The sequence below is a fragment of the Lissotriton helveticus genome, assembly GCF_964261635.1.
Source record: "Lissotriton helveticus chromosome 1_1 unlocalized genomic scaffold, aLisHel1.1 SUPER_1_unloc_42, whole genome shotgun sequence".
In the NCBI taxonomy this organism is placed as follows: Eukaryota; Metazoa; Chordata; class Amphibia; order Caudata; family Salamandridae; genus Lissotriton; species Lissotriton helveticus.
Window position 1 is genome coordinate 938,886 of NW_027611684.1, and position 15,555 is coordinate 954,440.

At 45.7% G+C, this 15,555-nt stretch overlaps 1 protein-coding gene and 1 long non-coding RNA gene across 2 annotated transcripts in view; one reads left to right on the plus strand and one right to left on the minus strand.

Moving 5' to 3' along the window:
• Positions 1-15,555, plus strand: part of LOC144806065 (uncharacterized) — a 285,212-nt gene that overhangs the window by 216,382 nt on the left and 53,275 nt on the right. Inside the window, exon 6 of the long non-coding RNA XR_013605682.1 lies at positions 6,124-6,278. This is a non-coding gene — a long non-coding RNA (uncharacterized LOC144806065). The remainder of the gene's footprint in view (positions 1-6,123; positions 6,279-15,555) is intronic.
• LOC144806064 (uncharacterized) overlaps positions 1-15,555 on the minus strand; it is a 76,543-nt gene that overhangs the window by 19,520 nt on the left and 41,468 nt on the right. The gene's annotated exons all lie outside the window — the stretch shown is intronic.

The following is a 15,555-nucleotide window of genomic DNA, read 5'->3' on the forward strand; positions in this document are numbered from 1 at the left end:
AAGAATGATAATAATGTCTTATTGATCAATTTTTATAACAATTTGCCTGACTCTATGCGAACGTCCACGGTGTGTGAGGTCGTTAAGACCTTGGAGGAGATTGTTCGGGCTAGTCATGTTAATTTTGTATTTCTGTGGGGTGGGGATTTCAATATCCCTTTATGTCCTTTATCATTGACCAAGGTGTGCGGGGTTTCTGATGATAGAGGAGAGGAATACTTTCATTTTAAGCATAGCTCCTATGGAGAGTCTTTGAATATCGCTCTTGCCAAATTTGACCCGGTCGTGTTGCAACCTCTAGGCGATGGTGACGGTAACCCCGTCCCCACCTTCACTGGGAGGAATGCGGCCACAGTCATTGACCATCTTCTGGTATCAGACGACACTCGCATGATTTGTGATGCACCGGTCGTATTGGACCTAGCGATCAGCGACCATAACTGTGTCACTGTAACATTGCATGTATGGGGTATTAGAACACTAGCAGCTCAACATGTCGTCGCTAACATTGCCCCCTGTAGACCAAATGGTCATAGGATAAAATGGAAGGGTGACAATTCGGAAAAACTGTTGACTAAAATTGTTGCAGCGTGCCTACCCGACCTGCAAATTTGTTTGGGTGATGATATAGACTCTTGTGGTATTTTAACTAGTTTTAATAAGATCAATAAGATAGTTGTAAATGCCCTGACGATTACTAAACATACTAATTATAAAGCAATGATGGGTTGGTTCGATTCACAGTGTACCAAGTCACTACAGATGCTTAAGAAGGCCCTATCTTGTAGACCCAGAGACAGGTTGAGTATTATAACCCTTAGGGCTACTTATAAGGGGCACTTAAAACGTCGAAAACTGGAATTGCAGGAAGAGGCACGGGGCAACCTGACTAAGGCTGTGGAATTATCGGACAGTAAACTTTTCTGGGAAACGGTTAACTGTGCTTTCCTTAAAGGTGATGAAACCCCGGTCCTCACTGCTCATGTTAGTGAGGACTGTTGGGTTACTAACTTTTCTAGTATTTTTGATCCACAGAGAGGGGGGTTTCCCACATGGCGGAGGCGGACCCATGGCCAATAGTCCCTCTATGTATTACATTATCGGAGGTAGACCTTGCTATTAGATCTAGCAAAAGAGCTAAGGCCCCTGGCCCCGATGGGGTCCCCATCGACCTTTTTAAGGCAGATACATCATTATGGGGCCCCGTCTTGACCAAGGTCTTTAATGCGTCTGTTATGGAAAGCACTCCTTCTAGTTGGGGTGAATCAGTAATTATCCCAATTTATAAACAGGGGGATAGGTCGGATGCCAAAAACTACCGCCCTATCTCCCTTTTAGATTCTTTGCTCAAAATTATGAGCCGGGTGCTGCTGGCCAGGTTAGAAGAGTGGGCCGAGAGTTGTGGTATTCTTGCGCGGTCCCAATTTGGATTCCGAAAGGGCCTTGGAACCGTAGAACAATGTATAAATCTAGATCTCTTAATAGGGAAGTACACCCGTGCCAAGCAGGGCTCACTTTTCCTCTGTTTTGTTGACTTGAGCAGCACGTTCGACCTTGTCGATCACGCGCTGCTATGGGCAACCCTATTAGAACAAGGGGCCCCAACAGAGATAGTCTATTTCCTGGCCAGACTTTATTCCAAACTTTCAGCCCGCATCAGATATGGCCAAGGAGGGGAATGTACTGATTGTATCAGTGTGAGGCTAGGTATTAGGCAAGGCTGTGTCCTTGCACCCCTTCTTTTTTCTCTTTTTATTAATGCCATAGACTCCGAGGTCAAGCAGGTTAACTCTGATGCACCGTTGGTAGACGGGCAGGCTGTTCCCATCCTGCTCTACGCCGACGATTCAGTGCTCCTATCGAGAACCCCCTGTGGTCTACAGAAACTGATGGACAAGTTTGCAGTTTTTATCAAGGATAAAAAAATGAAAATTTATAATACCAAATTGTTCATCATGCCTTGTGGAAAGAAAATTAGGAATCTGAAATCATTTTATATAGAGGGGCAAAAAATAGAAACTGTAAATAAATTTTGTTATTTGGGCATTACTTTTAGTAGCAATGGTATGTGGTCGCAGGAAATATCTAATGTACAGGCTAAGATGTCCAAGAGTGCCCATGGAGTTTTTAAATTTGCTAATAAACTTGGTGACCGTCGTATATATGACATGTTACATATATACCGTTGTAGATGCGTCGCAATTGCGATCTACGGATCTGGTGTCTGGGGGCACTGTTGCCATGGGGACCTGCAAATTGAAGAAAACTGCTTCTTAAAAAGATTGCTTTGTCTGCCTACATCTGCTTCTAATCTGATAGTACACCAGGAACTGGGCCTGGAGTTCCTTTCAGATTTAATTTGTTTAAGACCATTGCTGGTGTGGAGAGCAATCTGGCATAAAAAAGAAACTGGTTTTACCAGGAGTATTATTACTGATTGTCTCCGCCTAGACAAAAGCTCACTGATCCCCTGGATTAACTATGTGGTGAGAACAGCCAGGGATTCTTTTAATCTCAATCTTTTAGAAGATCAGGAGAGCCTGTCTAATTTTTCCAAGAAAGAGCTTAAGCAATCTTATTTACATAAGAAAGCACAAGTGCGTAGAGACTCTAGCATGCAGTTATCCATCCCTCAGTATTACTTCTCCAATAGGGACTCATTTGGTTTTTCTGATTATTTAAAGGCTGTTACTAGACCATCCCATCGTTTTGTCCTTATTAGATTGAGACTCGGAATTGTCCACCATTTGGTTGCGTTCCCAGTCATGAAAAATTACCCCTCTATTCCATGACCATGTGATGGGGCCACTAAACAGAGTATTGTACATTTTTTATTCTTGTGTGACCTCTATAAACACCTACGCGTTGCCTATTTAAAGCCATTATTTACCAAACGGGCAATTACAACAGTAAATACGGCAATGAAGATGTTGTTTTCTCTAGATGATTACGATACCCGCTTTCAAAAAGCTACGTTTATATTGAAATCTGTGGCCGCAAGGAAAAGTATGATCTTTAATTATTTTATCCTTTCTACTGAGTTGCACCAAATCTTTTTTTTTTATACAACTATATCAGATTATATATCATGTAGCATATGTATTGTTCGCTTTTATGATTGATTATTTTTAATCGAATAAAGTTTTTTAAATGAAAAAAAATGATATTGCAACAGCTCTCCTTCCCCACATCTGGAAGCCTAGCACCGGCCCATGAACTGGCAAACACACGCCTTGCCATCTTGGACAGCGTGATATCTGGTCTACAACACATTGGCTGGGGGGCAATAATGGATATTGTATGGACACTTTATTAATTGTTAATAAAGATAAGAAATGCAGGTTGCACCACATGCAGTACACAGGTGTATAACAATACGGGTGGTGGGTGAAAGGGTGTTGTACATAACGATAAGGTCAACAGTGGCAACATTATCACCAGGAGTAGAGGTAACAACTGTCCAGAGTAGCAGTGCCATATCCCCCAATATTGAGCGGGCTGCAGACACTTATACTGAATGACCTTTCATTCCCAGTAGTTGGCTTCCTGCCATCAGCCCAGGAGATAACAGCAGGACGTACTGAGGTTTTACAGAGTATTATAGCTGCCATAGAAAACAGTGGGTTGCATATTGTCACAGATGTCAATTGGGGCGAGAACAACGGCTTACTACTAGTCCCATAAACACATAATAATGCCTAGGCCAAGGACAAGTGAGCGAAGATGGCCATATGTACTGGCAGCCGCACTATCACCAGTACCTGGGATAATTGTGACCATTATATTTTTAGTGTTTGCAGACCATTTTGACATCCCATTTCTTCATGGCAGAATGGGGTACGAGAAGAGTACAGATATACAACATGAGGAGACCAACATAGTTGTGCCAGACCAAATTCTGTTGGAGAAGAAGGAGGTTACAGAAGGAGGAGAAAGAGAATTGTGGGAATAATATAACAATAAATATGTTGAAATACTGTATTTATATGTACAGATCATGAACATTTCAGGATGCTATGTTTGCACACACCTACCAACAGATACACAGCACAGCATGAGCTACATTGTACTACCAGTTTCTAAATACATGGGTTGTATTCTGATGCACAAGTTACTCTCCACTGAACACAATAAGTCAGTATTAGTGGCACCACCAAGCACTGGCATCACAGCAGCACCAACACTGCATGTTTTCAATATAGCAGGTATCAGACAGGGTGCCAGGGAGCCTAAGAAAAAATGGGCACCTTGCAGGAATATGCACCCTACTGGGTCAGACACTGAGATGCTTAGCACATTTGACAGGAGATCCAGAAACAGGGCTGAGGAGGATGACGATAAGCAGAGCAGAAACAAGGAAGGTGATATACAAAGGTTTAGAGTGGAATAGCTGTCCTTAGCTCCATCCTGTATCCTATATGATGAGAGGATACAGCGGGACAGAGTACCTGATTTACCTTCAGACATAGCTACAGTACAAAACTGCTCCACACAGCAGTCATGCATACCGCACACTTGTGTGTTACAGGAATTACTACAGGGAAAACAAGGACTGTTGGCATGTGAGGACAGGATAAACAAAATAAGGAGAATAATGGGACCAAGGAAAGTGAACCAAATATTTGTGGGCAAAAGTAACTGCACACACGTCACGAGGCTGTCACGTATCACGGACAGCAATACTGGGTCCTCACCTGGACTGGTGGGTTACAAAGGACTATTCTTTGTCTGCGGAAAATGGGCATACTTTTACCTACCTCCAGGTTGGTACGGCCGTTGTTACCTTGCATCAATAATACCACGAATGGTCCACTTCTCAGACATTGCACAGGTTAGGAGACCAGGTGTGAGACCTACCAGGATGAGGAGGTCAGCTGGATGGGTTGATCATTTTATGACAGCTGTTGGAGTAATGGTCCCAGGTGCCGGAGTAGAATACACCTCCCAGAGGATACATGAGTTAGCTAGAATGATTGAGGATCTGGCTGACTCTACTGCTGCAGGGCTGGGAAACATAACAGCAGAGCTGTCCGCCATGCGGGCGGTAGTGATCCAGAATAGGGTTGCTTTGGACATTATCCTAGCCAAGGAAGGTGGGCTCTGTCGCGTCATCCATCAAAAGTGCTGTTCATATATTCCTGACAACAGCCGGAACATAGATAGGGCAATCCATAACATAAAGGATATTAGGGATGAGGCAGATGGCATACAAACTGGCGAGTTTTGGGACAAACTAATGCTATGGCGGTCAGGTTGGGGCTCATGGGTCATAAAGGCTGTTATTATAATAGCAGCTGCATTATCGACACCCTGCATTATGGTACATGTCTGCCCAGTCTGCTGTGCATCCCTTGTCTCCTACTGCTCACGCTCTATGCACCGTGGCCATAAGCACAGCCATGAGCCGGAGCAACAGGCAGTGGCTGAAGTGCTTAGCATGGGTATGAGTATGCTGGCGCGTAGGGTATATTGATTCGGTATCAGATTTGGGAATGTAGAAGCCATCTTTTTCTTGATACCAAATGTATTAGCTTCAGGCCCTGTTAGCTTAGCCTATATCTAATATTCTCTATCTTAGGTAGCTCTGCCCTTTCACAGATCATCAGAGAAATGCTGCTCTTCCATTTCTCTAGGCCCAGACGAAATACGTGACACACCGCTTGCACAATAGTCTTTTAGCAATAACAGATTTCGCAATACCATTCGTCACCTTGCTTAAATTGCATTTTAGGATGGAGATTTACCAAGCCATGGCAGCCTACATTTGATTGACTGACCCCAATACTGCCCATTTAGATCACATGGTTAGCAACAGTATGTATGTATCAGACCCTACAAGGAGATTTCTTGTTAGAGATCTTTGTCCATTGGCCATAAGAATCATGGTGGACTGTGCTACGTGTAATACTTCTTGCTACGTGTCATATGGGTGGTTTTGTGGTTTATGCCTTTAAAGGATGCCAAACACATCAACTCTTTGGACATTCAGGCTTCTATGCTGATTGTCTCCGTGTCACACGTGTTTTGGTGTTTTGATTGTTGTAATAAATCTACCATCTTCTGAGCTGACAAAGAGCTGTGGTCGTGTTATCTTTCTATCATTTATTGTTCCTTATATTACAGATTTCACTTCCACGCCAGCGGCACAGGGGCGGCTGGATGCAGGGTGCCAACGCAGCATCGGGTGCCCAATGAAAAGCAATGGAGGCAGGCCAAATCTGAAAAGGGCTGCAGGCTCCAGCCAGGAGGCCGATCGAAGGAAACCAACAGCCATTGAGGTAAGTTATGATGCTCAGGGACGTAGGAACACCTTTTGTCCTCTTCACCAAGGCCCAGGTTGGACGGGTGAAGGGGTGCCTTTTGGTGTCAGAAATGGCTAACCAGTGCACGTGGCGGTTGAGGGGTCTTCTTGCAGAAGCTGCAGGCAACTTCTAGGAGTCCAGGAGAGGTCAGCTCATGGTGGAAGTGGGCTATTGAGAGCAGGGAAACCTTGCTGAACCTGTGGGCCACTTGGACTCGGGCTGGTGTCATCGGGTGCAGAAGTAAAACCGGGGGCAGGCTGCGCAGTTCTTCAGGTCACAGAGTCTTTACTTTGAAGAGGGTTGCTTTGTGAATAGGTCTGCTTTTCTCTGGAGACCTTGGTCTTGATCGAAGGCAGGCAGTCCTCCCAAGGTTCTGGAGGTCGCTGGGCTGCAAGACGAGTTGACTTTTGGTTCAGGATCATCCAGGGATGCAGACAGGCCAGTAGGGCTGGGACCGTGTCTGGCTTTCGAGCTGGGTACTCGACAGAATCCGCGCTGCTTCTTGCCACTGAACCCATCAGGCAATTTGCGGATGCAGGTCAAATGGCAGCCTTGATCCTGTTGGATCTAAGTGCCGCCTTTGACACTGTAGCCCATCACACGTTGGTAGTGTCTGAGGAAGGGTTGGGTGTCTGGCAATGCCCTGAATTGCCTAAAATCTTTCCTGTCGGGTCGCTGCTTCCAGGTGAGACAGGGCAAACACTACTCCAGGGTCATAAAGCTGAACCAGGGAGTGCTGCAGCCTGACCCTGAGCCCGACCCTGTTTAATCTCTATGTAGCTCCCGTAGCGGAGACTGCTGAGGGGTTCGGGATCAGGGTCGTATCCTATGCCGATTAAACGCACCTGGTGGTCTCCCTGACCCAGGCACCAGAGTCGGCTGCCTTCCACCTCATGGCATGCATGCAAGAATTGACTGCATGGATGGCTAAGAACTGCCTGAAGTTGAATGGCAACAAGACAGAGGTGCTTGTGGTGGGTAAGGACCCGACTGTGTTGTCATCGGCATGGTGGTACCAGGACTTGGGGGGGGGGGGTCACCTACGCCCTGTGTGCAGGCAAAGAACTTGGGAGTTTGGTTAGATCCCAGTCTTTCCTTCGACTATCAAATCAGACGGATGGCAGGCGCCTGTTTCGGGATCCTGAAGGTCCTGCGTAAAACCTTGGACCTACTCCCTGTGGCGGCTAGGAAGACTCTGGTTCATGCCCTGGTGATGTCGCGCCTGGACTATGGTAACATCCTTTATTTAGGGGCAACAACCAAGTGTATGCTCCGTCTGCAGGGAGTGCAGAATGCGGCAGCCCACCTTATTTTGAGGCGTCCGAGAAGGGCATCGGCTAGGGCAGCCCTGGCCGCGTTACACTGGCTCCCGATTAAAGAAAGAGTCACTTTCAAGGCACTTTGTGTCTGTCATCGGATCCTGCAGGGAAGGGCCCCTCCGTATCGGTCGGATCTCCTGACCCCCTATGTCCCCACACGTCAGCTGAGGTCAGGTGGGGTAGGATTGGTGTGCGTACCCGCTATTAAGAAAGCCAGTATAGGAGGTCGGTCCTTCTGCCTATTGGCGGCCAAGCAATGGAATGCTCTCCCAATGGAGCTCCGGATGGAGGCCCAGGAGAGATGCTTCAGTAAAAAACTAAAAACGTTTCTCTTTCCCCAAGTTTAGTAGGGTGAGGGCAGTGGGCATCTGATTACTGGCTAACTCTACCGCAGCGCGGGGACACACTGGCATAAGTGTAACCATTGCGCTTTATAAGTGGACCTATTATTATTATAGTTCTCTACAGAGCCTCACCAGCAGAGAAGGCTGCAGTGCCCGGCTCTTCTTAGGTCGCCAGGAACTGAAATTCAGGGTCTGAGGATGCCACCTAAAATCTTGATTTAAGGGTGTTACAAGGGAGTAAAAGGTAGTGGCCAATGGGACACTTTCCAGGGTTGTCTACACCCTCTTATCATGCCCACCTCCTGTGGGAAGGGGACATAGTCCTAGCCCTGATTGGATAAGTCCCACCATCTTCAAGATGGTGGGCACTACAAAGTGTACTTCACCTTGCCTCCAGCACCTGAGGGTTGGAGTTGGCAGAGGGGACGGGGGGGGGGGGCACACCTCCTATTCTATCTAAGGTTTCCACCTGTCCTCACCCAAAAAGGGGGTGAGGACAGAAAGATCGCTTGCTCCCTCTAACAGGAGAGGCTGGGGTCGCATTACAAAAGCGGCAAGTCCTTTGAAAATCCCTGCGACAGATAGCTCTTCCTGACCAGGGGAGGAGTGAACACCTCCACCCAGGAAAGGCATTGTTCTCGACCTCAGAGTGCACAGGCACTCTCCCCATGAGGACAGAACACTGTCTGGTGGTAGCAGGCTGACTCAGGCCAGTCGGTGACCACACTAAGGATTGGCAGATCTTAGGGGACCCCTCTAAGGGGCACTCTGTGTGCAATTATTAATAAATCGGACACTGCAATCAGCGCAGGTTTATTATGCTGAGATCTTTGGTAGAAAATATCCCATATTTCAGTGAAACCTTCATGGAGCTGTGGAACTCGTAACGACAAGGGTGCAGCCAATGTACTTACTATAGAGCTTCCCTAGTAACTTGCAATATCCCGGAATAGACAAGGATATTGCTGGGGCATAGCTGCTCAAGCAGATATGCCCTTACAGGAGATATCCCTAAAGCAGCATGCACTATAAGGCCTGCTCGAGGGGTGTTTTACCGATATCTCAGACAGTCCCTATGGGCATCGCATACAGGGATGTGTGCCACGTCGACTCTTCAGTTTTGTCTACACCAAGACAAACAGCTGCAGTGGCAGTATATATGTATGTATGTATGTATGTGTGTATGTATGTATGTATGTATGTATGTATGTGTGTATGTATGTATGTATGTATGTATGTGTGTATGTATGTATGTATGTGTGTATGTATGTATGTGTGTATGTATGTATGTATGTATGTATGTGTGTATGAATGTATGTGCTTGGTGAGGGGTCCCTTAGGGTGGCATAATTTGTGCTGCAGCCTTTAGAGACCCTCTTTAACAACAAGGCCCTTGGTACCAGGAGTATCTTTTACCAGGGACTTATATGTGAGCTAATGGGGTGCCAACCGTGGAAACGACAGGTACACTTTAAGGAAGGAGATCGGGCTCAGGGGACCTGGTTGGCAGGGACCCTGTGCACTTCCAGTCAAAACTATATCATTTTCCAGGTAAAAAGTCAAGGCTAACCATGTCCAAAACAGGCCCTTTCCTACATTGAGACATTTTTCCTAGGACAGCGAAAACTCTACAGCAGGTCTTGCTCACAGTCCTTATACTGTGACTGCCACTACTGAACATTAGTCTTGAACTGTTAAAGCAGGGCCAGCATCTGGACAGGAGCCAATGAACAGGAGGGCAACTCACCAGATAATAGAAGTCTTCTGTCTTCACACTCACTCAGAGAGAACAATGCCATCCCATGTATTGTAGGAGAAAGAGGCCACAACCCTCGGTGAAACACTCACCTCTCAGATGTGATTCGTTAATAAGAATAAAATGAACAAAACGCGTCCCTAGGGACCCCACAGATACACCGTTCCTACCAGTACTATAAATGCCTGGGGTCCCGCAGGTAAACCTAACAGTGCTACAAATGCTTAGGGGCCCTACAGGTAAACCTTTCCTAACCCAGTGCTACAAATGCTATGTGCTCACTGCAGCGGGACTGGGCGCTCTAGGAGTGCAATTAAGTTGCTTGGCATTTATCTACCCTTAGCTAAGCCACGTGATAAAGGCAGTAGATCAGAAGTAGCTCTCACTATCAAAAAGATGAAGACCCTGGTATAACACAAACGCAGACATGCGGTTAGGCTCTACCACGACATGTAGTAAACTATTATTGTATGTATCTGTAGGATTAGATTGCATTGCAAGTTAATTCTTATGTCACTATTTTCCGCACACAACATACAACATAGATTCCTCACGAGCACCCCCTGATGAAGGGAGAACCCCCAAAATGAATTGGGCAGACTGAATTTGAATTTACTTGAGGAACATTGGATTTTGAAACTGATTCTCTGAGAATAAATATGCTTAAACTGGAATACAGGTGGATTTGCTTCCAAGGGAAGGAGACATTGATGCACTTTTGCGGGTACAAGCTGTGGAGCAGGAGACACAGACCAGATCTAGTCTGGGCTATATAAACAACTGTAGCCACACACATCTCCCTTCTGGCACGCGATGAGTGGATTACATAAACACTAGAATAATGAATGAAAAACACACGGCATGCATAGACAAGGTTTGCTATGTAACCTCTGGACTCCTGTAAACCTAAACAAACACCAGTAATCAGACACTAGGGACATCACCTGAAGCTCCTAAGATTCTCCTTTTGTTTGGTATCTTGTTTTTGGAAGGTGGGTTTTTAGGATAAGCTATTTTTAGGCGTGTCTTCTTTTATTCCAGGATGGGGATTAGTTTTAGAATTGTCAGCTTTATACTCTGCATACCAAGGCAGTACATAAAAATCAGCCTGCATACAACAATCCATGGCTGTATCCCATAAAACATCCTTACCTTTTAACAAAAAGAACCCAAGACCTTCTGGACTTTATTCAGTTAACCAGACGCATCTCCCAGTCGATTGACATTAGTTATAGGACTCAGAGTTAAGGAACAGAAATGCCTCACAGTAGCCAACAATCTAGCACCTAAAAAAAGAGCGCAATAAAGGTGTCTGGTCTCTGTCACAAGGGTTGGTAATTAAATGCCACTCTAGATTTTTACATAGTGACTTTTCCGGGCTCAGCTCTGTAGGATAGCAAAGGGCGCCAGTCCTTTGTTTATTATTAGAATGCGTTCTAAAAGGAGCAATGTTATCAAAGGCATAATTTAAAGCCTTACACCAGTCCGCTAAGGTGTGGTTTATGTCGTGTTCCTTTGAGGTTACAGAGAAATTCAATTTTTCAGCGATAGGAGTAATGCGCTGACATTTTCAAGAGACTCTTTTGCTCAGGTCTTGTTTCTTAGGCAACCCTGCTTCAGGTATTTGAAAGAAGAGTACTGAGTGGTCAGTCCACGTCAAAGGCATGGGCTTCACAAGTCAGTGCAGTAGACGTGGTGAAGATTAAGTCCAAGATTGTGGCGCGCCGAGTGAGTAGAGCCTGTAATCTTTTGTTGCAGTCCTCAAGTCTTTAAGTCTGATAATAGTTTTGCTACTTCCATATCTAAAAAATCTTATACACCATAATTACAATCCCCAAGCAGGAGAAATGTTTGTGATGACTACACATAAGTCGCTAAATAAAATAGTCAGGTTCCAAACAACTAGTCTGCTAATTTGCCCCTACAGCTCTGGATGTGGGGCTTGAAAGACTTACTCTGCTCAATCGGGGAAGTCCTTCTGCAGACCGGGATATCAAAAAGATACAGCACAGTCTATAAAAAACATAAAGATGGTATATACAATAAAAACAGAAGCAGCCAAGTTTTTGTCTTTAAATTTAAAAGTATTAAGAAGTACTAATGCTCTGTTTTCACTTGCCTGCAAGGTCCGCTGTGTATTCCTTATATATTTCTCTGAGAGAAAGCATGAGTGACTGTGCAAAAGGGCTATAGATTTGTTACCACAATTCCTAGATGGAGACGGGGTAGTCATGTTCGGTGGCTGCGAAAACCATTGTCTACCTTTCTAGGTTTAGGGATGCTTATAGTTTTGTTGCTTGCTGTTGCATTATTTTTCTGCTTTACTGAGGGTGTTATTCTCTTTTTTCTCCTGCACTAGTACTTTGAGGAGCTGTTCCTGCCCGGGTGGCCATTTTGTTCGGCTACACTCTCCCTCCGAGAAAGCGCTCTAGTCGATGCAGGCGTCCTGCCTAACCCCTACTCAATGGCCCCAGATCGGACGCGTGCAGCTCGCTTAATTTTCCCAATGGCCCCAAGCGCCGGGATGCCTCCAGGTAGCTGTGCGCTTTACAAATACTGGATTTACAAGTTACTATTTATTTTACACAATGTTTCTTACTGAAACATGGCTGCACATGAGCTCTGGCCCTGATGTAGCTGCAGCTTTACTGTTTAACTATGCTATAGTCAGGAAAGGCAGGGACTCCAAGACAGGTGGTGGCATTGCTATAATTTATAAAATGTCCTACATGTGCAAATTTGAAGACCTGCCATTTACGAGCTGTGAGGCAGCTTTATTTAAGCTTGCCCTGACCCCTAAGTTCACCTTCTCAGGCATACTAGTTTATCGTTCCCCTGGGCCATCCGGTCCATGGGCTTCATCCTTTCCTGACCTAATAACCCCTTTTCTCTTAAATGCCACCAACTTCTCCATCTTGGCGACCTTAACTTACGTTTGGATGACTCTGCATGTACTAATAGCGCTACTTTTATCTGGCAGCATTGAATATTGCACTTTGCAACTCCGGTCCCATTCATGTGGCCGACCACCTACTCGACCCTATTTTCTCCAGTTTATCCAACATTCAAAGCCCACCAGCTCTTCCCTAATGTTGGTCTGATCACTTTGCGATCGGCTTGGTTTCGAGATCTCAGTGAACTCACCTGTAGCCGCACCTAGCATCAGGAAACCAACTATGAACTGGGGAAAACTGGACATTGAAGCTCTCAATAAGATTCTGTCTTCCAATGTCCTATCACAAAACAAATGTCTGTCACTCTTTCGGGTGTCGTCCAAAAGTGGCTTTTACATGCCATTGATCCCTGTCTTCCACCCTCTATTAAGAAGGTGAACAACCACCGCCCCCTGCCCCTTGGTTCACTGAGAATTTAAAAACAGAGAAAATCAAATGCAAAGCTTTGGAAGGAAGCTGAAGGAGGAACTATGCGCCGGACACCAAACTCGCATATAAAAGGGAAAAAAGAGAATACCACACTCTCTGTAAGTCAGCTCGTGCTGAATATGTCTCCTCGACCATCTCTAGTGCGCTGAATTGTTCCAAGACATTATTTAAAATGGTCAAAGAACTTTCTGGATCTGAAACTCAATCTACTCCCCCTTAGCTGAATGGTTTACAATGTGAAGACGTAGAGAAATTCTTCCTCCATAAAGTGGAGAAAATATACTCTGAAATGAAGGGCATAAAACCAGGTACCCCCCTTCAGCAAGCACCTACATCCCCTCAAGCAGCCAGAACCAAATCTCACAGTGACAACAGGATCGCTGAATCCACGAATAAACTGGAAATGTGGGCTCCATTAGATATGAACTCCCTTATACGACTCATAGCCAGTATTAAATCTGGCTCACCCTGTGACCCTCTTCCGATCTAGGTGCTCCAGCAGCTTGAGTCGCTTTCACTCACAATAATCATGGAACTCTTGAATGCCACCTTACAGGAGGCAATGGTTCCCCCAGAGTGGAAACATGCAATGGTGCTTCCTCTTCTGAAGAAGGCTAACTACCGGCCAATTTCATTGCTCAACGCAAAAAGAACAATGGATGGACAGAATGCAGAACAATGTCATAAATTCACCCCAGTACAGCGATCTGGGCCTAAATCCATTGTTTTTTCCTCACTATCCCAATCCAGTTTGGACCCGGCCATATGGAAATCAGTCTTGACCCTGCACCCAATGGGAACAGTCCAGCCCGAACTGCCAGGCCAGGTACTTCCGGAGCGATAGTCGCGCTATATAAACCCCAATAAATATCAAATATCAAATACTCCCTGGAATGGAATCAAGCATCCTAGGACCGGTGTCGGGCTTTCAACCCTCCTCAGCCAGGATAGCTTGACTTCAGTGGCATGGAGAGCACGGGACCCACGTCTGGGCATACCTGTCCCACTCGGGTGACAAATGGAAAAACAATTCATGGACATAATGCAGAACAATATCATACATTTAAAATAGTACAACGATCTGGGCCTAAATCCATAGTTTTTTTGCTCACCATGCCATTCCAGCTTGGAAACAGCAATATGCAAATCAGTCTTGACCCTGCTTCCAATGGGAAAAGTCCAGCCCGAACTGCCAGGACAGGTCCTTCCTGGAATGGAAACAAGCATCCTAGGACCGGTGTCGAGCTTTCAGCCCTCATCAGCCAGGATAGCTTGACTCCAGTGGCATGGAAAGCACGGGACCCACGTCTCGGTATACCCATCACACTCGGGGTGACAAATGCAAAAAGAACAATTGATGGACAGAATGCACAACAATGTCATACATTCACCCCAGTACAGCGATCTGGCCCTAAATCTATTGTTTTTTTAATCACTATGCCATTCCTGTTTGGACCCAGCCATATGTAAATTTGTCTTGACCCTGCAACCAATGGGGACAGTCCAGCCCGAACTGCCAGGTCGGTCTTCCCTGTACTGGAAACAAGCATCCATCAGCCAGGATAGCTTGACTCCAGTGGCATGGAGAGCAAGGGACCAATGTTTGGGCATACCCGCCCCACTTGGGGTGACAAATGCAAAAAGAACAATTGATGGACAGAATGCATAACAATGTCTTACATTCACCCCAGTACAGCGATCTATGCCTAAATCCATCGTTTTTTTTTGCTCACCATCCCATTCCAGTTTAGATCCAGCCATATGCAAATCAGTCTTGACCCTGCACCCAATGGGAACAGTCCCGTTCTGAATTCCGTCCATCAATTGTGTGTCTTTTGCTTTCTCGCCCTAAGTGCGCCGGTAGTATGCCTAGACGTGGGTCCCAGGCTCAATGTGCCACTGGAATCAAGCTATCCTGGCTGATGGGGGTTGAGAGTCCAAAACCGGTCCTAGGATGCTGGTTTCCGGTCCAGGGAGGACCTGGCTTGGCAGTTCAGACTGGACTGTTCCCATGAGGCACAGGGTCAAGACTGATTTGCATATGGCCAGGTCTAAACTGGGGTGGCATGGTGAGCAAAAGAATGATGGATTTAACCCAGATCTCTTGACTGGGGGTGAATGTTTTGATTTGTTCTGCATTCCGTCCATCAATTGTGTGTCTTTGTTTTTTATTTCATTGCTCCTGGCCTTCTTGAAAATCCCAGAAAGACACATTAATTCACAGCTATCTCAGTTTGTCGAGTCACAACATTTTTTACACTCATCTCAGTCAGGCTTTAGAGACAGCTTTTCAACTGAAACTACCCTTCTTGGAGTTACGGAAAGGCTGCAACACCGTTTAGATTCTTGAGACACATGGCCCTCATATTACTTGATTTGAGAGCAGCTTTCGACACGGTGTCTGACACCGTGTTAGTGAAAGCCTTACGATCTTTGGGTGTTACCAGGCCG